At 46.1% G+C, this 27,585-nt stretch overlaps 1 protein-coding gene across 1 annotated transcript in view; it reads right to left on the bottom strand.

Annotated features, from left to right (window-relative positions):
- The window catches only part of selenoe (selenoprotein e), a 34,487-nt gene extending 22,135 nt beyond the window's left edge, over positions 1-12,352 (bottom strand). Inside the window, exons 1-2 of the mRNA XM_068055560.1 lie at positions 12,317-12,352; positions 543-658 (exon numbers count right to left, since the gene is read on the bottom strand). The gene's annotated coding sequence lies outside the window, so the exon portion shown is untranslated. The remainder of the gene's footprint in view (positions 1-542; positions 659-12,316) is intronic.
- Positions 12,353-27,585: the final 15,233 nt, after the last annotated feature.

The following is a 27,585-nucleotide window of genomic DNA, read 5'->3' on the forward strand; positions in this document are numbered from 1 at the left end:
ATCATGCTGATCTTGGGCTTTAACTCCATTTTCCCGACTGCTCCCCATATCCCTTGATTTTCTGAGAGCCCAAAACGCTGACTATCTAAGCCATAAATATATTCAGCAATGGAAAATCCACTATCTTCTGGGGTACAGAATTCCAAAGATTCACAAAGCTTTGACCTTTCCGGTAAGTCAAATACTTCACCTGATCTTTGCCCTAAGTAGGGTGGTGCTTTGGGCCTTTGACAGTGCCTTCCTATATGGACACCAGGTGCAACATTCTAAATATCTCTTAAGGAGTGAAGGTTGGAGCCGGGGCCTCGAGGCCACTGTTTCCGTGGAAGGTTGGTGTGATGGGAAACAAAGAGATAATAGGTTTGGCATGGAGCCATCTGGTATGTGCATTGATACGGTTGAGGATCTGTGTTCATTGGAATGTGTAATCAATCACCATTGTTTTAATTAAAGTGTACTATCAATCATCCGTTATTTGAACACATTGTATGATAAGAACAATATATAAGTTTGTGCTCTTGAATGTAAAGTCAGAATATTACCTCGGAATACCCAATGTGGTACCTCTCCCTGCATATGCTTGAACAAACGATTGAAGAACCTGTACCTGAGTCTCCTCGTTTGGTGATTGAGTTGTCCCACAACAAGGGGGTACCACCTAAAAAACATGTAGACAAACATACACACATAAATACATGCACACATAGACATATACACACACTCTCACTAAGTCACATAGACATACACAAACACACACACACCCAGAAATATACACAAACACGCATGCATAGACATAGACAGACTTGTACACTCATACAACAAGCTCACTGCTGCCTGAGCTGCGCAAACACTCAAACAGCAACCTGACAGGGATTTTTAAAGTCAGATTTTTATGAACATATTTTATGCCTGGTCAATCAGCAAAATGTTTTGTTTTAACTTCAGTCTTATGCAGCAATGAAAGAAGTATTGACAAAGCAGGCAGTGCCTCTCACTGCTGCAGTGTGACACTGTGGCGACATTTAGGGCAGCACAGTGGTGCAGTGGTTAGCCTCACAGCTCCAGCAACCCAGGTTCAGTTCCGGGTACTGCCTGTGTGCAGTTTGCAAGTTCTCCCTGTGACTGTGTGAGTTTCCGCTGGGTGCTCTGGTTTCCTCCCACAGCCAAAGACTTGCAGGGTTGATAGGTAAATTGGCCATTGTAAATTGCCCCTAGTGTAGGTAGGTGGTAGGAGAATTGTGGGGATGTGGTAGGGAATATGGGATTAATGTAGGATTAGTATAAATGGCTGGTTGTTGGTGAGCACTGACTCGGTGGGCCAAAGGGCCTGTTTCAGTGCTGTATCTCTAAATAAAAAAAATAAACTTTCACCTTTCTTGTTTAAATCTAAGAAAACCTGTATGATTTATTTGTCCTACAATTGGAAAGCAGTGAACAAAGATTCTCTATGACTGTGATCTGATAGATAATCACCCACCTCCACTGCCTTTAAACCTGCTGTATGTTATGTAGGTGAAATAAATGTTCACAGTGAATTTCTGCTCTGTACTGTAGACTGTGTATTAAAGGGGTACAGTACTTCCTTTGTGGCAAATTTTCATATTGATTATTTCTGAATGTATGACCTGATGGTGTAAATCACATCAAAGCGTCACACTGATAAAATGACACTGGATTCTTCGCACTTCCCAGATCAAAAAGGAATTGTCTAAACTTGTTTTCATGAATTAGTACCCTCTAAATAGAAACAGTGGGCCCAATTTTAACTCTGTAAGTGAATGGGTTTTAAGTGAGTTAAAATCAGGCTCAGCATTGCCCTTTTAAATTAAAGCTGTCTATGACCCTGGACCCTGGCCTTCAGGCCCATAACTAAACAGTAGCCTTACCACTTCGAAACCCATGCCTGGCTCTGGCAGTGTATCCTGTGCACTTCTGGAACCTTCTGTGTTTGTTTTACTCCCCAGACCCATCTCCTGTTCTCACAATCTTCAACAAAGCGGCTACAATTCTCGAACAAGTGGAATAAGTTGGAGGTGCAGTGTACAATATTAGCACGTGCATCCCTCAATGTATTTGTAGGAAGTTTGCATCTGTTGTTTTAACCTGCCTAACATCAATGCAATTTCGCCCAGAAAATGCCAGTTTAGGAGTTTATTTCTAATTACTGTGCATTACCATTAGATGGAGCTTCAACAGCAAAGAATTCATTGAACGAATGAGGTCAACTGTGAGGCAAATCGTCTGCAATGCACCACCTCTGATTCTTTGATCAATCTGTCTGTAATGCAACTCGTTCAACCTATAGCCCTATTTCACACCGTTCAGGGGGCTGGATTATTGGGAGGATTCTCTGATTTTAGTAATATTACATCCTTAACCTTTTTCCACATCCCTTCCTAATCATCCTGCAAATAAAGGGATAAACTTGCCTCTCAAACATTCCCAACATTTGCAGTGCAAATAAGGCAAAAAATAAATGTAATTGAAAACCTAGTAAGGAAAACATAGGGCAGTTCCACCCTGGCCTTGTAGTACGGTGGTGAATATGGACTCTTGCTCACTGAGGCACCCTGACTGGATCTGAAAGAAAGAGCTGTGAACTACAGAGTGGGGGCTTGAAAAGGTTCTGATAGGCTGAATTAATAAGTAATCAAGACTTGAATTTGCATAGCACTCAAGAAACATGTCACTTACATTTGAATTACTTTGAAGTGATGTCACTATTGTTATGTATGCGAACGTGGAAGACATTTTGGCAGGATCCCACAAATAAGAATGAGGTGAATAACTAGGCAGAGGGACCTCGATTCAATCTCTCAGCGCCTCCAGTAATACAGTAATTGCTCAGTATTGTGCCATTGTGCCATCCTAAAGTATCCGCTGAAGGCCTAAGGTGGGATTTGAATATCAGGAAACAGGACTGTTAGCCAGCAATCCTGCTATTCTTTGAACATTGCTATGGTAACTTTAATGTCCACCAGAACCACAGGAGCAAGCAGATGGGGCCTCAGTTTATCATCTCACCCAAAAGATGATATCTCCAACAATCCAACAATCTCACAGTACTGCACTGGGGTGACCACCTAGACTGTGTTCCCAAAGCTTGGATCAGGTGTTATTTTGGTTCGATTGGTGGTATTCTTACCTCTAGAAGGCTGTGGGTAAGACCCCCATTCCAGGATTTATGTACATAATTTAGGTTGACATGAGTGCTGCATTGCCAGAGGTACCATATTTTAGATCAGTCATTAAACTGAGTCTCCATCTGCTTCTTCAAGTAGGCTCCACCAGGTCCACTCAGCTCCAGACCTCATTACAGTCTTGGTCCAACTCAAGAGAGGAGATGAGAGTGACTGCTCTTGACATCAAGGCAACATTTGACTGAGTGTGGCATCAAGGAGCCCAAACAAAATTGAAGTCAATGGGGAATTGGGGGAAACCCCCCATGGTTGGAGTCGCACCTAGCACAAATGAAGATGGTTGTGTTCGCTGGAGGCCAGTCATCTCAGCCCCAGGACATTGCTGCAGGAGTTCCTCAAGGTGGTGTCCCAGACCCCACCATCTTCAGCTGTTTCAGCAATGACCTTCACTCCATCATAAGGTCAGAAATGGGGATGTGCACTGATGATTGTACAGTGTTCAGTACCATACGCAACCCTCAGATACTGAAGCAGTCTGTGCCCGCATGCAGTAAGAGTCATAGAATCATAGAGTCATTTACGGCATGGAAGGCGGCCATTTGGCTCAAAAAGTCCATGCTGGCTCTCCATGGAGCTATGCCATCAGTCCCACTCCCTGGCTCGATCCCCATAGCCCTGCAAGTCCATTTCTCTCAAGGGGCAATTCAACCTCCTCCTGAGGTCAGTGATTGTGTCTGCTTCCACCACCCTTGTGGGCAGCGAGTTCCAGGTCATTACCACCCGCTGTGTAAAACAGTGCTTCCTCAGACCTGAACAACATTCAGGCTTAGGCTGATAAGTGGCAAGTAACATTCACACCACACAAGTGCCAGGCAATGACCATCTCCAACAAGAGATAATCTAACCATCTCCCCTTGACATTCAACAGCATTACCATTGCTGAATCCCCCACTATGAACAGCCTGGGGGTTACCATTGTCCAGAAACCTAACTGGACCAGCCATATAAATACTGTGGCTACAAGAGCAGGACAGAGGCTGGGAATTCTGTGGCGAGTAACTCACCTCCTGGCTTCCCAAAGCCAGTCCAACATCTACAAGGCACAAATCAGGACAGTGATGGAATACTCTCCACTTGCCTGGATGGGTGCAGCTCCAATGACACTCAAGATGTTTGACACCATCCAGGATAAAGCAGCCCGCTTGATCGGCACCCCATCCACCACCCCAAAAACTCACACCCACCACCACCTATCCACAGTGGCAGCAGTGTGTACCATCTGCAAGATGCACTGCTGCAACTCACCATGCCTCCTTCAACAGCACCTTCCGAACCCGCGACCTCTACCACCTGGAAGGACAAAGGCAGCAGAGCCATGGGAACACCACCACTTGCAATTTCCCCTCCAAGCCTGACATGGAACGATATCACCGTTCCTTCACTGTCGCTGGGTCAAATTCCTGGAACTCCCTTCCTAAAAGCACTGTGGGTGTACCTACACCACATGGACTGCAGCGGTTCAAGGCAGCTTACCACCACCTTCTCAAGGGCAATTAGGGATGGGCAAAAAATACTGGCCTTGTTAGCGACGCCCACATCTCAGGAACAAATTTTAAAAATATGAAATATCGCATGGCACTATTCGAAGAAGATTAGGACGTTTTTCCAGTGTCCTGGCCAACATTCCTTCCTCAATCAACATAATGGACAAAACAACGGATAAGCTGATCATTTATCTCATTGTCATTTGGGGGTCCTGTCTGTGTGCACAGTGACTGGTGCACTTGCCGACATAACAGCAGTGACACAACTTCAAAAAGTAATGAATTGGATATGAAGTTCCTTGGATGTCATGAGAATGTAATAAGGTGCCATATAAATGCAGGTTCTTACTGTACTTTAAGCCTCTCTGAGTCTTCATAGCTATCTGACAGAGAGGGAGTCATAGTGATAGGCCTGAGGCTGCCGGATCAATATATACAATAAACTGCTTCACACAGCAAAACAATTTCCATTTACTGTGGTAAAATGTCCCAAATTACTTCAAAGTAGCTTAATCAGACAAAAATTGGCACCGAGCCAAAAAAGGAGACATTAGGACAGGTGACCAAAGAGGTAGGTTTCAAGGAGTGTCTTGAGGAGAGAGGTGGAGAGGCAGCGAGATTTAGGGAGGGATTTCCAGAGCTTACAACCTAAGCAGTTTGAAGGCATGGCTGCCAATAGTCGGGTGAAGAAAGTGGGGATGCGTGTGAGGCCAAAGGTGAAGGAATGGAGAGTTTCTGGAGGGTTGTAGGGCTGGAAGAGGTTACAAAGATAGAGGAAAGATGCATTTATAGAGCGTTTTTCACAACAGTGGGATGTCCCAAAGTGCTTTAGAGCCAATTAAGTATTTTTTGAAGTGTAGCTAGCTTGTGAACAGCAAACCCCACAAACAGCAATGTGATAATGATCTGTTTTTTTTCATGATGTTGATTGAGGGATAAATATCGGCCAGGACATCAGAAATAACTCCACTGCTCTTCTTTGAAATAGTGCCATGGGAGCTTTTATATCGCCCTGAGAGGGCAGGCAGGGCCTCAGTTTAACATCACATCTGAAAGACAGTCCCTCTGACAGTGCAGCACTGGAGTGTCAGTGTTGACTTTTGTTCTCAAGTACTGGAGTGGGACCAGAACCCACAACCTTCAGAGTCAGAAATAAGTGTGCTACAAGCTGAGTAATGGCTGACACCTATAAGGGAGATCTTGAGAAATAGGCTCCTGATGAGCTGAGCAGCAGGCCGTTTGTGGGCTGTTGTTTACCATCTCGGTGTTTAACTATAATGCAATTCTGAGCAGAGATCGGAGGTCAGAAATGCAGCAGAAATAATAACATTAGCATTCCACAGCTGGGAAAGCACTAGCTCAGACCAGGGCAGGGCCTTGGCTGATCTACAGCAACTGGTCCCACTGGAATTCACTGTCTGCCTGTCTTCCCTTCACAGGATTCAGGACTAAAACAGAAATGGAAAAATACTTTCAGAGCGCTGGAAAGTGCTTCATTCCTGAGTGATTCTGAACTCTGACACTAAACTAACCCCAAATATATAAGTTTTAAAGGGATAGACACTGAGCCCACTCAGTGTTTGCATAAATCTGTCAAAATCTTAGCAGTACACATTGAGTAAAAGAACGATTGACTCTCATCTGTTTCTGTGCAGTTCACATCTCTCAATTTTAGCTCGTGTGTATGCAGAGTACATTCCAGCTAAAGGGAAACAATGCAGAGTACATGTGTGTACCGTCAGCTTCTGTATATATACAGTAAACACTAGGTAAAGTGGTGAACTTCATTCCAGTCTGATACTGTGTGACTTGTGTGTGTATCAATATCAGTTCCTGTGCACACAAAGCCGTTCAGGCACTATGGTCGAGATTTTTATTTAAACTAGAGGGCAGAAACGGGGGTGGGCGGTCAATTAAACCCGCCTCTTGGGTCAGCGTGCTGGTTTCCTGAAACAAAACTGGCATGCTCCAAGTTTAAAAGGCTCCGCTGGGAACTGGATGAGGCAACCTACCCAAGATCAACTAATGGCCAGTTAAACCTATTGACGAGCTAGTTGTCAGCTCATTAGGGCTCGGTTTTGAATTTTCTTTGTAAGGCACAGGATTCACGCAGGATCTCTACCACGACAAGCATGAGCAGGCGTAAACACAGTGGGGAGCCGGCCAGAATAGCAGGATAGCAGCACGAGGCACCATCAAAGAGGGAAAGCTCAAAAAATGCCCTCATCCCCAGGCAACCAGTTGGACAGAGTCAGGAGATTTATCTGTCATAGTTCTCTTGCTGAGGGCGTTTCGGGGTGTGTGGGTGGGGATGCAGTTTTGGGAGGTGGTGAATGTGTCCCTTGGCTTACGGGCCTCATGGGCTCATGACAGGGGAGTTTAGGAAGACTGCACATTCCAATTGGAAGGAAGTAAGGACATAACAGGAAATGGGATCTGGGTCTATCTTTGGACTCACCCTTCCAGACCAAAGCAGCTCATTGAAATGTTTTCCTGCACTGGATCCAGTTTCTCCTCACCACTCCTCTGCGGCCGACCTCATGAGCCACCTCCAGCCATGCCCTCTTGGCCAGCTTTGCAGGCTTTCTATTGCTGCTGGCAGGGAACAGGATGCCTCTCAGTACTGGCACTGCCTCCAGCAGCACCTCAAGTGAGGGGTCAGAAAATCGGTGGTGGGGCTGCCCTGGCACAGGATCCTCCCCACCCACTGCCCTCTGCTCAGCTTCGCCTTCCATTTTTCAGATGAACAGCAACAACAGCAATGGCTGCCACTCGCCCTTTATGTCTGGCCCGCTCCTCCCTTTGTCCCACCTCCTTCCACATCCACCGCTGCTAACTGGGAGGCGAATGCACCTCTGGGACAATTAACCGGTTTTCCTATCAAAATTGCAACATGTATGCATTGCTGGCATAGTGTGGGGATACAACCCGGAAGTGGACACGATTTCAGGGTTCCAACCCTGGAATGGAAATCCTGCCCTATATGTGGAACTGCCACCACATTCAGAATTAATGGGAAAGGGTGCATCTTTCATGGATAAAGAGGCAGCGTGTGTGAAGTAGGGGAACGAACTTATAGAATACAGCACAGAAGGAGGCCATTCGGCCCATTGTGCCAGTGCTGGAATACAGAATCATTTTCACCAAAAGCCTAATTAGATTTATACTGAAAACTGATAAAAGCAACAAAATAAATTCTGAAGGAGCCTGGAAATGAATTCATTTCAGTCGGATGAAATTGGACCTAGCTCACTTTCACTCATTGGAAAAGTAGCAGATCAGCAGGATGAGGTATGGCAGGACTGTATCTCCAACACAGAAGTCCTCGAGGCGGCCAACATCCCCAGCTTATTCACACTACTGAGTCAGCGGCACTTGAGATGGCTTGGCCATGTGAGCCGCATGGAAGATGGCAGGATCCCCAAGGACACATTGTACAGCGAGCTCGGCACTGGTATCAGACCCACTGGCCGTCCATGTCTCGGCTTTAAAGACGTCTGCAAACGCGACATGAAGTCCTGTGACATTGATCACAAGTCGTGGGAGTCAGTTGCCAGTGATCACCAGAGCTGGCGGGCAGCCATAAAGGCGGGGCTAAAGTATGGCGAGTCGAAGAAACTTAGCAGTTGGCAGGAAAAAAGACTGAAGCACAAGGGGAGATCCAACTGTGTACCAGCCCCGACAACCAATTTTATCTGCAGCACCTGTGGAAGAGTCTGTCACTCTAGAATTGTCCTTTCTAGCCACTCCAGGCGCTGCTCCACAAACCACTGACCACCTCCAGGTGCTTACCCATTGTCTCCCGAGACAAGGAGGCCGAAGAAGAAGAAAAAAGAAGAAATATATTCCAACTAAGAGTGCAGAGGGTGCATCAAAAACAGTGCTTTCATGGATCAATAGAAAGGCAGAGCAAAATACAGCTTTAAAAAGAAGCATATTACAAACAGAGTGGAGTGAAATATAGAAGAAAACTGAGAAATATATAGAAGGGAATTACAAAGGAAGATTAGAAACCTTGGCACTTCCTCAAATGCTTGAGAACGTCTGTTGAACTTAGGAGGCAATGTTGACCTACTCTCCTACTTTCTTTCATACACCTTGAGCTGTGCCCTTTTGCTCCCCTTCCCCCAACAGAGCTTCAAATCTAAATGGGCTGGTCTTCCTTACAGGGTGTCTTCCAGCTATGGTTCTACAGTTGCAACATAACTTGCTGCCCCTTTATGGGGCAAACATGCTCACTTCATATGTAGCTAGTTGGCCTCTTCATCTGATTGGTGGCCTGGAATTTTCGGGTCCGAGACTGCGCGCGAATCTTCTACACACAGGCAGCTTCAGCGAATGAGGAAATGTGCCCTTATATTGCAAAATGCAGTGCAGCCACCCTGACACCAGAAATGCAGGTGTGCTTGCACCACAGTGTGCTCACATTCGAATTTTGCTAGCTTTGTGTAAAATCAGAGCCAAATACAACCTATAAATGGGAATGATTCAGTCCTGTGTGGCATAGCATGGCTCCCATGCCTGCACCACACAGAAAGGAAGACTTGTGTTGATTTAATGCTTTATCCGCTCTATTAGAAATATTCACATATAATAGGTCCATTGCCTCTTGTATGGAGACAGCTGCAGCAGCTATTTTGAACACAATAAAAAGACAACAAACAGCAGCATCCAGGCGAAAGACTGGTGGAATGATTCCCATGATGTTTGCGACACCGGGGTGGGGTGGGGTGAGTCCATGTTCTTCTTCAAATATGTTGGCGACATCGTTTACACCCACCTGAACAAACAAACAAGATCACAGTGTACATCTCGTCCGAAGGACAGTACCTAACAATGCAGCATTCTTCTCGCTGGAGTGCCAGCTTAGGTTATGTGGCCAAGCCCTAAAGTGGAATTTGAAACCATGCTGGCTCAGAAGTGAGGGTGCTACCAAGTCAGCCAAGCTGACATTCACCAATGAAAGAGAATAGTCCATTCCCTTCTGCTGCTGTACAGCTTGTGTATGGCTCCTATACAGTTCTTCCAGTTTATGCTGTGGGCTGCTAAGTTACAAACCCACTGGAACAGAGAAGCTGTCAGAAGGACAAGCTGTGCTGGTAGCTACATCTGAGGGAGCTAGAGAGAGCAGCATAGATGTTGTGGATTCTGGTATAGTTCCAGGTAGTAGGCTCTGTAGCTTGGAACAGAGACAGTATCATCCATGTAGCCTCTTTACCATAGAACACTCAAAGCTGCCGAGGGGAGATAAGCAATTCCTTCAGATTGTCTAAGACCCCACCTACACCAACTGCTCTCCCCCTCCCTCCCCCAAGGGCTGTTCACAGCCCCAGAATCTTGACCTATCAGCACTGCTGCATGAACCATGCCCTGACCCTGTCACTCAATATGCTAGACATTGATATGCTCAGTGGCTCAGCCCATTGGTTCTGGGTACTGCCTGTGCAGAGTTTGCAAGTTTTCCCTGTGACTGTGTGGGTTTCCACCGGGTGCTCCGGTTTCCTCCCAAAGCCAAAGACTTGCAGGTTGATAGGTAAGTTGGCCATTGTAAATTGCCCCTAGTGTAGGTAGGTGGTAGGAGAATGGTGGGGATGTGGTAGGGAATATGGGATTAATGTAGGATTAGTATAAGTGGGTGGTTGTTGGTCGGCACAGACTCGGTGGGCCAAAGGGCCTGTTTCAGTGCTGTATCTCTAAATAAAATTTAAAAAAATAAAAAATTGTGCCACCTGCAAAGTGGGAGCTGCCCAAGTGCATCAGGCAGAAGGTGAGGACGGAAGCTGCAGTGATCATTGAATCACAATCAGTTGGCACAGCCCCGTACTGTGATTGACTTTTGTTTGCACAGATCAGTGTAAGGAAGACTGCAGATGATGCACCTAACGCCAACTGCTTCTAGATGAAAAACTAACATCAAAATTAGCTGCAAAATACTGTGTATGCTTGAAATCTGAAATAAAAACAGAAAATGTTGGAAATACTCAGTTCTGACCAGTCATTGACCTGAAACGTTAACTCCGTTTTTGTCTCCATACATGCTGCCCGACCTGCTGAGTATTTCCAGCTTTTTTGTTTCCATATTGTCATGAAGACCACACCTGCCAAGAATGAGGCATATTAATTTCGTCATATGCACATTAATTTTAAAGTGTTGCTGGACTGAAGAGATGAATTGTTTAAAAAGATCAGCAGTGGCTGGAAAAATTTGCATACTAAGAGACAGTTGCCTCGAGAGATAATAGAACTGCTACCTGATCCAATTAACTCAAATGGATTTTGATCACCAGACACTGAATGTGGAACAAGCCAGCATTCCATTCCCCCACCCCCCACCATCGCCCTCCACCACCCCCCCCCCCCATCACCACTACGGGTGTCTACTATGATGAAAGGAATCCACAGAAATGCAGGGGTGTTTGTTAAAAAAAACAACTAGTCACAACTAGTCACTACTGCTGGCCCAGGTTTGGTTTTGAACTGCTCACAGAATGGTCTGGGTCAGACTGCAACTGAACTTGAAGAAAGAGCCTCTCTCCTGCCTGGCTCTCTCTCTCATGAATTTCCAGATCCAGACACTTAAACCTTAAGAGAGAAGACTCCTGCATCGAAACAAGTCTGAAAGCGTCCACTGGGCCCCAACAAAACGGCACGATTTACCTGCAAACAAAGACTCTACATGGAACTCAAAGAACAGCAACTAAACCCCAGCTATTGCTTCAAACTTTTCCCCTTTATTCTTTCTACTTTTCTGTCTCTGTCTGCATGTGTTTATCAGGTATGCATGCTAGCTTGGTCGCGTCTCGTAATCGTAGTTGTTTTAACCGAATTAGAGTTTAAGGTTAATAAACTTCCACCTTTCTTGTTTAAATCTAGGAAAACCTATCTGGTTGATTTCTTTGCCTTACAATTGGAGAGCAGTGAACAAGGATTCACTGAGGGGGAGCTAAAAGCACGGTGTTTCAAAATTAAACCCTGTTACAGTTAAACCAGGCAAAGGCTGAGAGGGAACCCCTACACGCCTCCTCACCTGGTCGTAACAATATCAAAATCAGCAGACTTCACAAAACTCTGCATTTCATTAGCACTGAAACCTGCCTCTTCACTTCTGGCAGCTAATTGAATTCAGTTCAGATGCAATGAATGACTTCCCTCTCTGCTGACTGTAAAATGAATGGCCACAGTTTCAACCGTAAAGTCAACAGCACATTCAGCAGTCGGGGAAAAACTGCCCCACTCAGGAGGCCACAGCAATGATGCAGTGGATGCATTTTCCTGTGTTGGGATTAAGGCTAATGTTGGGTATTAGAGGGGACACGTCAGAAGGAACTTTACCCTGCATCAAACTACTGCTGTATCTGATCTGGGAGTACATGGATACTGATACATGGACAGTGATTCCATTCCCAATGCTGAAATCTTTTTTGATTTTGAGAACAAAATTAAAGCAAACTAAATTGTAAAAATGTAATGAAAGAATTGCAGTCAATGTTGAGAGTTCTGATGTAATCTGCAAATGGTCAGTGATGCACTTACCTACCTGCAACACTAGATGGCAGACTGATGACACAGGAGGTTTTAAAATGGAAGCTGGACAGCAAAACCATTTAAAATTGAAGTATTTCTTCCACTTACCTCTTTGTCTGATAAAGTTGAAGTTTTCAATAAACTTACATCAGCAGCAAATAAGAACAGCAGCATACTAATCATGGTCCAACCACCCAGCCGCAGCTGCTACCCTGCCCACTACACATTTTACTACGTTTATCTTGCAAAAGTGCTGACTGTTGCTGGGCGACAGTTCCCCAGCACCCTCTATTCTCCTACATCTCTCTTCATTCTTTATGTATGAGCCCAGATAATAAATATGATCAGGCTATTGAACCATGGGGGTATTGCAGGTCTGATTTGATCCACAGTCAAAGTTCATAGACACACACAGGCACCTGACTCTCCATTGGGGGTTGGGGGGGGGGGGTGGTGCCAGAGGCTCTGAGGCCAATTGTAGCAACTCCTCCGCTACTTAACGTCATAGCATACAAGTATATGGGCCAAATGCTGGAAAATGGGATTAGAATAGATAGGTGCTTGATGGCTGGCACAGAGACGATGGGCCGAAGGGCCTGTTTCTGTGCTGTATAACTCTATAACTCTAATTCAGTGCAGGACAGGAGTTGATCCTGAGGCCTTCCTGGTCTGTATGACTCAGCAACTAACTTGGTAAACTTAATGATCCATCAGGGGGGTGGGAGGGAGACCTCCCTTGACTAGTTGCAGATTTAATAAAACCTGGAAACAGTTCCTTGCAACTAGTCACCGAGTGACACTGATAGAGGCCACACCCCAGGCTGCCGTGTCATTTGGAGCTACAGACAAAAGCTTGGGGATGGTGTGAGAAATGGTGACCTGAAAATATATACCTGCAGCATCGAGCTTCTTCTGCACTGTGCAAAACCTTGGCCACTGCAGATTTCTCATTCTGACGAATACTTGATGTGGTTAAAAAAAAAATGCAGCATTTTCTGGGAGCTGTTAAAGAGCCAGCGCACTCTGACTGACTCTGGGCAACAAGAAAGCAAGAGAACCTTTGCTATTTCCTCCCTAACCAGGCCTCACAGTAACCGAAGCCATGTGTGCTGGAGGCCTGTGGCTCCGCAGGCACAGTACGGCTCGGATACATGACAGGGAGCCGACAAAAACTATGTGTAGCATCAGGAAATCAGGCAGAGATTTCAATCTGTGCAAGATCCTCTTGGCTCCGCATTTGGATTTGTGCGTCTGAAGACAGACAGCGAGCCATTCTTCTCCTCTGCCACTTTAACCAATTTCTCCCTTAGAAATCCAGCAGTCAATGGAGAAAAATGCTTTGAAAAAAACTTCTCTGTCCCTTTCCTGTTCTTTTTGGGGTTTTTTTATCTAACCATCTCCTACTCCTATCCTGACCATTGTGAAGGGTGCAAGTTCAACAGGTGCTGGGTACCATCGAGCACCTTACCCAAGTATGCATATTGTACCACTGGGGGGCATCAAACTGATCCTGCCATCACCTACGCATGCACCCTCTCAGCAAGAGTCACTGCATACTCGAGAGAAGCAGGAACTTAAGTTGATCTTTCCACTCACTAGCCCCGTAGAAGCTCTCCTATTGTACCTCGAGTGGCGATCAGTTAACATAGCACTGGTGGGGCATGGATCTTGCAGTGCTCCATTTACCCACTAGGCCATGATGGAACCTGCTGTTTCTCCTTCCTATCTAACATTGGCTCTTGTGTGAGGACACGTGGTGATGTATGGTGTGAGTTCTGTCTTTAAACTACTGATGTGTTTCCTGTTAAGTTTTGGTGAAATTCACTCAGGAGCGTGTCTCGGGTTTAACAGTGGGTATAGATTGTGAGACGGGGAAGTGTTCAATGGGACTCTAGCATATTCATGATTAACCTGACCTGCCTCCCATGGCGCTGTCTCCACATCATTAATTGGCAGTGTGGCTCAGTGATGCTACAAGTTCAAAATGGCCCAGGTTTTAGCTGAAAAAATCTTCTTTGGCCTCCTTGTCTCGAGAGACAATGGGTAAGCGCCTGGAGATGGTCAGTGGTTTGTGAAGCAGCGCCTGGAGTGGCTAGAAAGGACAATTCTAGAGTGACAGACTCTTCCACAGGCGCTGCAGATAAAATTGGTTGTCGGGGCTGTTACACAGTTGGCTCTCCCCTTGCACTTCTGTCTTTTTTCCTGCCAAGTGCTAAGTCTCTTCGACTCGCCACACTTTAGCCCCGCCTTTATGGCTGTCCGCCAGCTCTGGCGATCACTGGCAACTGACTCCCACAACTTGTGATCAATGTCACAAGACTTCATGTTGCGTTTGCAGACGTCTTTAAAGCGGAGACATGGATGGCCGGTGGGTCTGATACCAGTGACGAGCTCGCTGTACAATGCGTCCTTGGGGATCCTGCCATCTTCCATGCAGCTCACATGGCCAAGGCATCTCAAGTGCCGCTGACTCAGTAGGGTGTATATGCTGGAGATGTTGGCCGCCTCGAGGACTTCTGCGTTGGAGATACGGTCCTGCCACCTGATGCCAAGTATTCTCCGAAGGCAGCGAAGATGGAATGAATTGAGGACGTTGCTCTTGGCTGACATACATTGTCCACGCCTCGCTGTCGTAGAGGAAGGTACTGAGGACACAGGCCTGATACACTCGGACTTTCGTGTTCCGTGTCAGTGCGCCATTTTCCCACACCCTCTAGGCCAGTCTGGACATAGCAGCGGACGCCTTTTTCATGCGCTTGTTGATTTCTGCATCGAAAGACAGGTTACTGGTGATAGTTGAGCCTAGGTAGGTGAACTCTTGAACCACTTCCAGAGCATGGTCGCCGATATTGATAGATGGAGCATTTCTGACGTCCTGTCCCATGATGTTTGTTTTCTTGAGGCAGATGGTTCGGCCAAATTCATTGCAGGCAGCCGCAATCCTGTCGATGAGTCTCTGCAGCCACTCTCCTGTGTGGGATGTTAATGCAGCATCGTCAGTAAAGAGGAGTTCCCTGATGAGGACTTTCCATACTTTGGTCTTCGCTCTTAGACTGGCAAGGTTGAACAACCTGCCATCTGATCTTGTGTGGAGGAAAATTCCTTCTTCTGAGGACTTAAATGCATGTGAGAGCAGCAGGGAGAAGAAGATCCCAAACTGTGTAGGTGCGAGAACACAGCCCTGTTTCACGCCACTCAGGATAGGAAAGGGGTCTGATGAGGCACCGCTATGCTGAATTGTGCCTTTCATATTGTCATGGAATGAGGTGATGATACTTAGTAGCTTTGGTGGGCATCCGATCTTTGCTAGTCGTTTGAAGAGACCATGTCTGCTGATGAGGTCAAAGGCTTTGGTGAGATCAATGAAAGCAACGTAGAGGGGCATCTGTTGTTCGCGGCATTTCTCCTGTAGCTGGCGAAGGGAGAACAGCATGTCAATGGTGGATCTCTCTGCTCGAAAGCCGCACTTGCCTGAGGGTAGACACGCTCAGCCAGCTTCTGGTGTCTGTTTAAAACGACTTGAGGAAAGACTTTCCCCACTATGCTGAGCAGGGAGATTCCACGGTAGTTGTTGCAGTCACTGCGGTCACCCTTGTTCTTATAGAGGGTGATGATATTGCCATCGCGCATGTCCTGTGGTACTGCTCCCTCACACCAGCACAGGCAAAGCAGTTCATGGAGTGCTGAGAGTATAGCAGGCTTGGCACTCTTGATTATTTCAGGGGTAATGCCGTCCTTCCCAGGGGCTTTTCCACTGGCTAGAGAATCAATGGCATCACTGAGTTCCGATTTTGTTTGCTGTTCATCCAGCTCATCCATGACTGGCAGAGACTGGGCTGCATTGAGGGTGGTCTCAGTGACAACATTCTCCCTGGAGTACAGTTCTAGGTAGTGCTCAACCCAGCCATCCATTTGTTTGCGTTGGTCAGTGATTATGTCCCCTGATTTAGATTTGAGGGGGGCGATCTTCTTGATGGTTGGCCCAAGAGCTCTCTTAATGCCATCATACATTCTAAAATAAAAGCAAAATACTGCGGATGCTGGAAATCTGAAACAAAAACAAGAAATGCTGGATTCACTCAGCAGGTCTGGCAGCATCTGTGGAAAGAGAAGCAGAGTTAACGTTTCGGGGCCAGCTGAATACGACTGCATAGGTGTTGCCAGTAGTCATTTGCACAGTGCCTGGCTGTTCTTTGTGCAGCGCTTCTGGCTACTTTAAGTGCTACAAATATTAGCTCGCTGGTGGCTTTCTTGTAGTTCAACAGTGCAGTGTGCTTAGCGGCTATGACAGGTTCCAGCTCTTCAAAGTGAGATTGAAACCAGTCTGCATTCTGCTTCTCACGTTTGCCAAAGGTGGTCATTGCTGAGTCATAGATGGCGTCTCTGATGTGGGCCCACTTCGTCTCTGCTCCTCTGCAGAGTGTTCTGAAGGATTTTTTCAAGAGAATTTAGAAACTTATGTCACAGCTGTGGATAAGAAATTCTGTTAATGTTGATGCGCGGGCGGGCCTGCTGCTTGCAGTATATAGCTTCTTTGGTTTGAGTCTAATTTTGCTACACACCAGGGAGTGGTCGGTGTCGCAGTCCGCACTGTGGAAGCTGTGTGTGATTTTGACACTGAGGCTCGCCTTGTAACGGTGAGGTCCAGCTGGTGCCAACGACGTGATCTTGGGTGTCTCCATGAAACCTGGTGTCAGGGTTTAGTATGAAAGAATGAGTTGGTGATGCAGAGGTTGTGATAGGTACACAACTCCAGCAGTCTCTGTCCATTCTCATTCATCCTTCCAATGCCATAGCGCCCAAGGCAGAAGGGCCATGAGTCATGGTTGGCTCTAATCCTGGCGTTAAAGTCCACCAGCAGGAACAAATGTTTGGTATTAGGGATGCTACTAATGATATTATGGAGTTCCTTGTAGAACTGGTCTTTAACTTCAGGTGGGGAGCAGAGTGTTGGAGCATAGATGCTGAGTAGGTGTACTGGACCAGAGGCGGTGAGCATCCAGATGGACAGTATGCGTTCCGAGCCATTTGAAGGTGGCTCTATCATGCTGAACAGAAGGTGTAGTCTTGCTCTCTTCGTGATCCGCTCGCAGGGAGGCGTGTCTCCTGAAGTGATGCAATGTTCACATTGAGTCTACTGAGCTCGTTGTTAATGATGGCGGTCTTCCGAGTGTCGTTGATTTGTGTAAGGTCTTCTGACAGGCCAGGACACATAGTTCTGATGTTGCAGCTTGCAAAACAAAGGGCTGGTACCTTCTTTCCTTTTTTTGTTGTGCTGTTTGGTGCGGTGTTGCAGTCCACTTGTCGGGTAATGACCCTGAGCTCCAAGCACCCGTTGAAACAGGTGGACTGTGGCGGGACAGAACCTTTCTGACCGGGGGCTGCCCAGTTTGAGGCGGGCGGTAGCTGTCCAGTGAGATGCGATGACCTCTCCCACCAACAAAGGCAACCCGTGGCACCCAATCTCTACATCAATTGAGCTGGACTTATAACCCTTAACTGCTGCCTTCCGTGTTGTTTTGGTCGCTGTGAGGCGAGTATCTCCGGGCTCCAGGCGCTTACCCATTGTCTCTCGAGACAAGGAGGCCAAAGAAGAGGCGAGTATGGAGTGACCTCTCCATGGCGCATGCCTGGGCGGAATGTATGGAGGTTGTGAGTTGCCCAAGCGTCAAAACCCCCCTCTCGGCCTTCCTAGTGGGGCGCAAAGGAGTGCAGAGCACGATGTTTGGCACGGTATGGCTGCAGGAACTGCTGAAAACATGCCAAAGGTGACTGCCTTTGGGGTTCCGCTCTGGATTTTCTGTTAGGGTTTACTCCCTTAGCCTTGGTCTCTCCCGAGATACCCACAAAGCAGTGGGGTTTTTAAATAATAGTGAGTTTAACACGTATTCCTTTATTAGTGTGTAAATAATCCAACAATTTTTGGCGAGGAAGAGATACCTTTGAGTTGTGAATTGCTACAAACTGCTGGACGATTTACACTGTTAGCCTCACTAAACAGGAGCTTGCCATCAATCTTCTGCGAGTCCCTAGAATTTGCTGCATTTGCGCTGATAAAATGAATTAAATTCACTGCGGTTAGGGCTGGTACTTAACAATGTAAGGACCCTTTTAATAATGAGATTTATGTTCCTGCAATGCCACAATCTCTCCTTCCCAGAAAGAGAACAATTGAAACTGTGGAGTCTTATTCCCTATAGGTAGTAAATCGTTCCTAGAGATTTTTAAAATGAAACATTTATTCAGCCTGCACGCAAACATTTTTGAGCTGAGGGGCGCAGGGAAAATAAAATCTAACGAATAGGGAATGCTGTGAGATGCCCCACTGCAGCAAATTCTGGACCTTGTGTTTACGAACCCAGTGAATACTTCAAAATAAAAGAAAAATACTGCAGATGCTGGAAATCTGAAATAAAAACCCAAAGTGCTGGATTTACTGAGCAGGTCAGGCAGCACCTGTGGAGAAAGAAACAGAGTTAACGTTTCAAGTCTGTGACCTTTCATCAGAACTTGCAAAAGTCTTTTAACATGCATCAAGATAGAATTGACAAACTATTGATACAAATTGTTCATTATGGTGGAGAGTTCTAAAACCAGGGGACCTAATCTAAAATCATAAGGGTTGTAGACAGAGTAGATTGAGAGAAATCATTCCTATTGTCAAAAGGGTCGTGAACCAGAAGACACCGATTTAAGGTGGTTGGCCAAGGAGCCAAAGGTGACATGAGGAAAAACTATTTTATACAGCAGTTGGTAAGGATCTGGAATGCACTACCTGAGAGTGTGATGGAGGAAGATTGACTCATGGCTTTCAAAAGGGTATTCGATAATTATCTGAAGAGAAACAATTACAAGGCCACGGGGAAAGGTCAGGGGAATGGGAGCAGTTGAGTACCTCTTACAGAGAGCCAGCACCGACACAATGGGCTGAATGGCTTCCTTCAGTTCTGTAACCATTCTATGAGTCTATGAAAATTAGGAATAAGAATGGAAGCCAGGCAGCAATAGAGTTGTAGAATAAGATATCAGGAAAGGCCATTGAAAAATCAGCAAATATGTGTGAAGGATATGACAAGAAGTGGGGTTGATCGAACAAATAAGAAAGAACCACTTCTTGTTCTTGATGTTCTCACACATGTACCCTACAGCTGAAGAATTTGAGCCTGTTTTGTGTTATTTGAAGCGTAGAGAATGGATGAATTTTCACCTGCAACTTTCACCAGAAGTGAATGCTTCTGGATTCCCCTGCAAGTGCCAGGCGTGCTGGAAACCATTTTTTTTTTGATGGCTGGTAAACTGATTGTGGTGGCTCCACTTGAATCTGGCCTTTGAAGATGGCTGCCCTGCAAATACAGCTGCCACTACCGGCTCTTTGATGCCTTTCTTCCTCATGACATTAGTTCAGTTGTTATTGAATTTATCCCTGTTGGGAGTTGGTAGGTGGGTTAATCATTGTTCTCTGCACACAGGGCTTCATGCTATGCACATTGTGCAAATTCCTACCATCTAGCTTTGCACTCTCGACAAAAACCATCCACTGATTGAATGGGACAATTCTGGAGCAAATTGCTGGTTTCAAACCCTTTTTTTGAGCTGAGTAGACTAGAGTTGGTATGTTTACACAAACAGGAATAGATTGATGAGAATTCAAACCGCCAGCAGGATGGGAACGAGAGAGCTGCCAAGTCTCCATTCAACAGCTGTGGTTTCACTCCTGACAGCAACCTACCCCATGGTGCACCTCGGTTTCCTCTCAGTGGATTAGAATTTTGTATTTAACAACTAGGACTGTTGTTCAGCTCTGTATTTTAATCACGATGACTCTCTATACTGCTTATCGAAGGAATAAAAGCTACAGTTGGGGCTGCAGTATGCTTTAAAGAGAAAAAATGATCAATGTTACTAAGCATCAGACACACACAATCTGAATTCTAGTCAGGAAATACAGAAAGAAAAGCTCTCCTGCTCCTTTCTGGCTCTATCTGTCTGCCTCGTCTTCTACTTTTTCTATCTCTGTTGCATTCTGCCTCTCTTGGTCATTCTCTCTCTCTCTCTGTATACCTGTCTCTAAATCTCGCACACACAGGGGGCTGGATTTTACCAAGCCCTCAACATCGGCTCTGCGGCTAGGGGAGGAGCTGAAAGATGGGGCTGGTAGAGGCCCGTCTCAGAGGCCGATACCAGGAGGGCCTGGCCTGGGTGACAGGACCTGGATTTCAATATTTAAATTAATGACATGCATAAATTTAAATGAACTTACCTTCAATGGTCCGGGCCTGCCGCGATCCTTGGTGTGGCGGCTGGCACTCCCATGCCTTCAATTCCCCGTCCGGGGAAAGCCGGCGTGACACTGGTGGGGAAGGGGAAGGAGTTCATATTTTCAGTGTGGGAGGTGGGGGGATGGGGTCAAATAAATGTAATGGGTGTAGGGGATGGTGGGAAGGGGTGAACTTTAAACTTTCTGCAATCTTGGGGGCGGGGGGAAGGTCAGATTTAAAAAGTGTTTTTTGGGGGGGGTTGAAAGGGCAAATAGTTAATGTAATTGTTATTGGGGAGTGGGAAAGGGCATTAGAAATTTATTTAATAAATTTCGGTGGGGGGGGGGGTGGTCAGGCAGGGCTGTCTGCCCTTGAAAAAGGGCGCCATCACCTACGCACAGGCAACTGACACCATTGCCAGGACAGATAACCTGCCCCTTCCACGAGACTGGGGGGAGTGGGCAGGCTGCCTGAGCTATTTAAATGAGCCACCGCGCATGAGATCACGGCGGCTCTTTGGTCTGTGGTCCGCACCATTTTTTGAGCTCGTCGCGGGCTCTTAAAATCCAGCCCAGGAAGTTTTCCCTCAACCAAATCTCTCTGTCTCTCAGTTTTTCTCTGTCTGTCTCTTTCTCTCTCTATGTGGTTTTCTCTGTCCTTTTCCTTTGTCTGTCTCTCTCAATTTCTTTCTCTCTCTGGCTCTGTCTCTTTAATGCAGTCTGTCTGCCTATTTCTCTCTAACTCTGTCTTTATGGGTCTGTCTCTCTCATTCTTTCTCTCCCTCTTTGTCTGTCTGTCTCAATTCTTTCCAGTATATATGGTAATAACTGTGCCTGCAGGGCTGTAAAATCTGTTTTGAATGAAAATATCATAATTAACATTCCCCATGTTTAAAGAAAAGCTGAAATTGCATTGGATTTCATTTCTATACCCCACAGATATTGCTGGTATGACTTTGACTGCGGTGAAACTTGTTCACAATGATAAAACAACCAAACTGCAGATTGGAAAAGGCTGTTTCATGATTTGAAACTAAACCCAATACTGGGCAGCATCAGACATAGATATCTACCATGTTGGAACTGTACTCCTGGGGGACAGAGCAGAAGAGGGAAGGGGTCTTAGAAGCTCTCAGCTCTGGAATTCCCTCCCGAAACCTCTCCCCCCCCCCCACTCTAACTCTCCTCCTTTAAGATGTTCTTTCAAACCTACCTCTTTGGCCAAGCATTTGTTCACCTGTCCTAATGTCTCGTTAGGTGACAGTGTCAATTTTGCTTGATAACACTTCTGTGATGCGTCTTGGGACGTTTTAAAGGCGCTATATAAATGCAAGTTGTGTTGTTATGGTGAAAGTTACTGAACTTCTTCTGAGGGGATTGTACCTGCTGACAGAGGCCAGGTCCTAGACATTCTTTATTACCGTGAAAATGCAGACAGTGTACCTTTGATTACTCCTCTGTCTCTTATCTTCAGTCACTCTAATAAATATAGTGTAATATTATGAAACTTGGTTCCACGTCATATTCTTTCTTGGGTCTGAACAGCGAATGATGTGATTGGATAATGGTTCTTTCTCTGTAAAGCCAACTCCCTGTGATGCTCAAGTTTGTCAGCCAGGTTTTGCGAAGAGGTGTATCTCTCCTAAACTTAGGCACTGTAAGTTGGAGCACGAAAATGTTTTCCCACAAGTAGAGACTTTAAAACAGAATTGGTTAAGTGGTTAACAAGGAAGATTGTGATAGGATAAGGATGCGAAATGTGATGAAAATAGAAAGTTCCAGCCTGCCAAATGACCTCCATCTGTACCGTAGTTTCTATAATTTGTGCATTGCCTACACTGAAGCCAGCAATATCGGCAAATAGCCACATCCTTCACCATACCCTCTATTAACTGTCCAGGTGACTGATGCAGGGCTCGGAACTGGTCACAGAGACCTCCAACCGCTCACCATTTCCCCTGTTTGTTTGAAAAAGGAAGAGGAGATTGTGCAGGAAGAAAAAGTTGTCAAGAAAACATTTTAACTAAAAATAAATATTGTTCGCTTTTCCAACGAGAAAGAAAATTGCTCTGTTTTCTCAATTAAAATTTTGCAAACCTCTTCCTCCCATGTACATCAGCCAAAAGCTAACAAGTGAGGTCAAAGGTCAACAGCAGGAAATCAGGAGGCAGCAACTCTGGTCCTTACTAAATACCATGGGGGTTAAAGGTTAAAATTTGGCTTCGAGACTTATCTTGATGATCATTGTTGGAAGTTTTCATTGGCCAAATGAACTTCCTCTTGAGGTCTATAGCACAGGTGCTCGGCACTGGGATCATCCAATTAATGCCAAGAATGCCGCCAGTAAACCTTTTGGCAATGGCAACTTACCCCCAAACTGGAAAAACATAATCACAGTAGTATCCACAGATCACAGACCAGAGTGTCTGCTGTTTTGTGCGTGGAATTACAGCTACAATATCCACAGATGCAAAATATATCTTTGTCTACCCACTGCCAAGCTGGGGGAATATGTTCAGGACAGAGAGAATTGTCCCACTTTGCTTGAGAGGATGTTTTTATCATCTTTGAATGGAATTCTGTCTTCACTAAATCCCAACAAAGACAATTCATCAAGAATGGTCTTACTCTACTCAAAGATGCAAGTTAAAGGGCCATGGTGAAAGAGCAAAGGAGCAGGACCAATCAGATAACTCTTTCAAAGAGCCAGCACAGCAGAATGGGCCAAATGGCCTCCTTCTGTGCTGTGAGATTCTGTGACCATACAGAGGTGTGGCAGAATGCTGAAATAGCATGCTGTGCAACAAGAGGATTACATCCCATACAGGAAACTCCTGACCCTGAAAGCCTCACCCTGCTTAATGACACCCCGCCACCCACAATAAAAATGGAGACAAGCCACATTGAGCTGCTCTTGTACAGTCTCATCAAATTTCACAGCAGAGGAAACCCATTCCAATTTCAATTTTTATGCATTCCTTTTCTCTTTACTGATCAGTTTAAATGAGCTTTTACTGCAAATTGAATCCACATTCCTCCTGTGTGACTGGGGATGCCACAGAAGCTCAGTTTGTCCTTTGTTTGGGTACATGACTAGAAGCAATTCCTCAGTCGTCTATGAGACGTGGCTTGTCCCTTTTAATATTTTGCTTACGGCAAAAAGCCACTCTGGCTGGTTACACAACAAATAGAAAGAATCAGAGTTTGACTGTCTTCTTAGAGGAGCTGGAAAGGTATTAATATTCTAACATGTCAACTTGTATTGCTTTCTTCAGGTGAATGACCTGAAGACAAATGGGTTTTACAACTGAGACACAAATTAATTAATCTTCAATCTCTATTGGATGGACAGTGCTAATACTCCAGGAGGTAGTCTATAAAGCTGCAGACATTTTCTGTGTCTTTAAACGTTGGAATGATTGACAAGTTTATTTGATTTTGAAAGATACATCACAGGGTGCTAGGGTCTATCTTAAGGAGGTAAATCTCAAGGCACATTCACCAGTTCACAGGTTCTTCTGAGGTCATCAAGGAAAAGGCTAGAGATGCCTTGGAAGAAGAGACAAAGATATTGATGTAAAGCCAAAGTTAAGAGAATTTACTGCCTAGAATTGTAGAATCATACAGCACAGAAGGAGGCCATTCAGCTCAATGTGCCCGTGCTGGCTCCTGGAAAGAGCTATCCAATTAGTCCCATTCCCTGCTCTTTACCCGTAGCTCTGCAATTTTTTCCTTTTCAAGTATATATCCAATTGTCTTTTAAAAGTTATGATTGAATCTGCTTCTGCCACCCTTTCAGGCACTGCACTCCAGGTCATTACAACTCCCTGTGTAAAATAAACCTCCTCATCTCCCTATGATTCTTTAGCCAATTACGAACCCGCCCTCCAGCGGAAAGAGTTTTTCCTTGTCTATTGCTTCTAGTCACATGCATACATCCTGGTACTTAGCTCATTAGCATACTGAGTTCTTAAAGGGACATCGTTCACTCTTAAAGCGATCATACAACAAGTGGACTGCCCATTGCCTTCCCGCTGCCATGGCATTTTACCAGTGGCGGGAAAGGTGGAGGATGGCCCTCTAACCCAGAGGCCAATTGAGTGCCTCTTCTCACTGCCACTGGCATTTTAGCAGCGGTGGGTGTGCCCCCTGCCATGTGGGGAGACTCTCTGATGAGCCCTGGCGGCCCCTCTGCAGGCTCAGGGGAGGGGGGCCCTCCTCTTTGGGTGTGCTATGGCCCACGGAGGAGCCCACCCCGCAGTAACAACCCCCCCCCCCCCCCCACTCTCACAAACCCACTCTGAACCCCTCGCCAGGGCCTGCCTGACGGGAGTCCCAATGGCAACTAATTAGTTGCTGCAGGGCCAGAAAATGCAGCTGGAAGATCCACAAACGGCCAAGGTGCGGTTGCCCCCAGCTTTCAGGCCCATTATTGGGGCCCCAGCTGTGCTGATAAAATTCCAGCCAGCAAGTGCACTTCTGACACGGGCAGTAACCCGAGAGTAAGTCTCAGAGCTTAATCAGAGCTTCTACCTGGAATTTCACAATGAGGTGGTCGCCTGCCCATCGGCTGGAAAGCTGAGGATGAACCCACCTCTGCCAGCCCAGGAAGTCATGCTGCTATTTTGCGTGGTTCGGGGACATAAGTGCCTGCAGTCCTGGCCCCTGCCCACGCTAAGGCAGGAAGTCCCACCTCCAAGAGATGATAGCCAGTCAGAGAGCCTCAGCTCTTCAGTCCCAACAGCGCCACCGGGACCAGTAGCCACTGCTCAGATTGCACCCAGTGAGAGGAGGAACATGGACATTGGCCTCTGAGAAGATAAGTAGGGTCAGTCCTCCCCAGGGACAATCGGTTAGGACCCAGCAAGGTTGGGGGGAGATTTCGGAGGGTAGGGCAAGGGGTGTTGTTTCAGTGGGGGCAGCCCATATTACTACAGGGGGGGGGGGCCTCCATGGGCCACAGGGGGCCTGATCAGGAGAGCCCCCCCCCCAACCATCCCCCTACAGCCCGCAAGGCGACCATCAGGTATTACTAGGCAGTCTCCTCAGCTGCCAAAGTGCCCATACACTGCTGGTAAAATACCAGAGGTGGCGCAAGAGGACCTTAAGTGGCCATTCATTTAAGGGCCTCAATGGGCGGGATGCCCACCACCTCCCCCACCACTGGTAAAATAGCAGCGGGATGGATAGGCAACAGGCAAGGCACCCCTACCATCACACCCCATTTTATGTCCACCCAACCGCCTAGCCTGCTCCCGGTTGGGGGGGTGGGGGCATAAAATTCCGACCTCTGTCTTAGTCAGAGATGGGTGTGTGATGTACAAGTCGAGGACCTGATAAGGAGCAAAAGTGACAGAAAATTACAGCGCAAAAGATGTGTTTTGTAACAGTCGGACCATCTGCCACACAAAAGCAAATACTGCAGATGCTGGAAACCTGAAATAAAATTTTCAGCAGGTCAGGCAGCATCTGTGTAGAGAGAAACAGAGTTATCAGAGCAATGAACTTTCATCAGACCTGCCATGTTGGAAGCTGGACAATGGTGCTCCTTCATTGCATGCTCATTTCTGTTGTCCAGTGCAAATGGTTGTATATCAACTACTGACAACTAATGCAACATTTAACAGGCATGGTCAGCTCCAAAGAAATCCAATTGACATTGCTTTGTGAGAACTTTGAGGGTCCACTTAATAATGAACATTGCCCAGTGCAGCACTCAGCATGCAGACCACCACGGTCTGTGCCAAATTAGCTGATCTTAGCCAACAGCAGTTGCGATGCTGCAATGGGTCTCACTATCCCTGGGCTAGGGAGGGAAAGATCGGACAGGATTCTTGCTTTGGATCACTATTTAGTGACTCCTGTTGGACAGCACACATGTGGATCTCAGATGAAGATGGGATCGGTTTCAGCTGTAATGTCCCCCATAATTGGATGGTCTGTTGGTGCTCATTAATGCCAAATGGGGAGATACTAGAAGGCAGCCATCAAAAGTGAAATCATAGACCAGCAAAAGTTAGCATGCACTGGAGAGAGGAGAGAAAATTAAGGGTGAAGCAAAGCTAATTTCTAAAATGCTCTTCTTCTTCAGTATTGAGTGTTAAGTTGCCCTGGCTTCAACGTATTATAATATAAAATCCTTTGGACATATAACAGTCCCTATCATCACTCAGTCCGGTTAGTTATGTCTGTTGTTTCCCAGCGAGGAGTCACTGGTGTGGTCTGGTGCATTGCCAGCTCCTCAGAACAGAACCAACATTCTCCAGGCTTCTCCTCAAACACTGGGGGTTGTGTTATTTGAGTTAACATGTGTGTGCATTGATGGAGGCTAGAGGTTTTGACCTGATGGTTTAGTGTCAGCAAACCGCCTCTGCAGAAAGGGCCCGATTCACTGTTAATATTTTGTTTGAACAATTGCCATCTGTACACTGGTGTACTGTGTGCACACAAAGACCGAAGGGGATTGCAATATTTAAAGCCAGTCCCAGCCATTTTCCAGGTCATTCTTGTGTTAACAAAATCTTGACTGTTCCCTTTGTGCTAGTTTCACTGCATCAGAATCTCTGCCTAATGTTTAGTGTTTTGTTCTCCACCGCATTGGCCCCAGCACTTGGTGCCTGAATTCCAGTCAGAGCAAAGCAGTTACAAGTTCTACTATTAGGTTTGACACTACACTAAGGGCCACTTTTACACCTTCAATTCATCATCTTATAAACATTCCCTGCATGAAAGCCCATACTATCCCCACACTACACCTGTACTGCCTGGTGTTATGACCAGGTCTAGAGCTCCCCTCTCAGTCTTTTCCTGGTTTGGCCATAACAGAGTTTAATTTTTAAAACACCATGTTTTAGTTTCCCCTCAGTGAGTCCTTGCTCACTGCTCTCTAATTGTGATTGCAAAGAAATCAATCAGACAGGTTTTCTCAGATTTAAACAAGAAATGTGTAAGTTTTTTCACCTTAAAATTCAAACTCAGTTAAAACGACTAAAGATACACGACGCGACCACGCTAGCCTGCATACGCGATAAACACTCACGCAAATAGAGACAAAAAAGGAGAGAGAATCAAAGGGGAAAGTTGTGAAGTAATAGCTGGATTTCAGTTACTGGTTTTGGAT

Source organism: Heterodontus francisci, chromosome 23, assembly GCF_036365525.1.
Source record: "Heterodontus francisci isolate sHetFra1 chromosome 23, sHetFra1.hap1, whole genome shotgun sequence".
In the NCBI taxonomy this organism is placed as follows: domain Eukaryota; kingdom Metazoa; phylum Chordata; class Chondrichthyes; order Heterodontiformes; family Heterodontidae; genus Heterodontus; species Heterodontus francisci.